Source organism: Bison bison, unplaced genomic scaffold, assembly GCF_000754665.1.
Source record: "Bison bison bison isolate TAMUID 2011002044 unplaced genomic scaffold, Bison_UMD1.0 scf7180017851157, whole genome shotgun sequence".
Classification (NCBI taxonomy): Eukaryota; Metazoa; Chordata; class Mammalia; order Artiodactyla; family Bovidae; genus Bison; species Bison bison.
In genome coordinates, this window is record NW_011481730.1 from 16,012 (window position 1) to 16,587 (window position 576).

Sequence of the window (576 nt, forward strand, 5' to 3'; positions counted from 1 at the left end):
GGGCGGAGGAAGGTGTCAAGCTCTGGGCAGGCCTAGTCATGGGGCCCTGAGGCTTCCGGGACCCTGGCCTCAGAAGGGCCCTGGGGCACCCCCGGGGTTAGGCCACGAGCCCCAGGCCAAACCCACACCCGTCCGGGACAGTCCTCAGCCCTGGTCTGTCTGTCCTGCTCGGAGTGAGCAGCTCTCTGACTGTGAGGACAGGGACTCAGGCTGGGCAGCTCAAGAGCCATGCCCCCAGCCCCTCACCGGGCCTCTCAGGGGGCTCCTGCGAGCCTCGTGCCCACACGCATGGAAACGGAAGCCCACCCAGGCTGGGTGCTGGCTCACGTCACGCAGAGGGTTGAAAGACATGGGCCTCTGGGCTCCCCCTGGAGCCCAGGGCTCTCGAGTTTTGGGTCCAGCAGTCAGCTCTGGCCCATCCCCACGCGGCTTGCATTCGAGTGGCCCAGGCCCAGGCCCACGGCTGGTGTGCAGGGTCTTGTCCACACTGGATGGACTGGAGGGGGCCCCCTTGTGCCAGCAAAGTGGCTCGAACCCCACCCACCCCACCCCACACCCGGACGGGTCCTGCCAGGC

At 68.1% G+C, this 576-nt stretch overlaps 1 protein-coding gene across 1 annotated transcript in view; it reads right to left on the bottom strand.

The window, feature by feature from the left end:
* The window catches only part of LOC104996033 (potassium channel subfamily T member 1-like), a 5,941-nt gene that overhangs the window by 4,726 nt on the left and 639 nt on the right, over window positions 1–576 (bottom strand). The window lies entirely within an intron of this gene.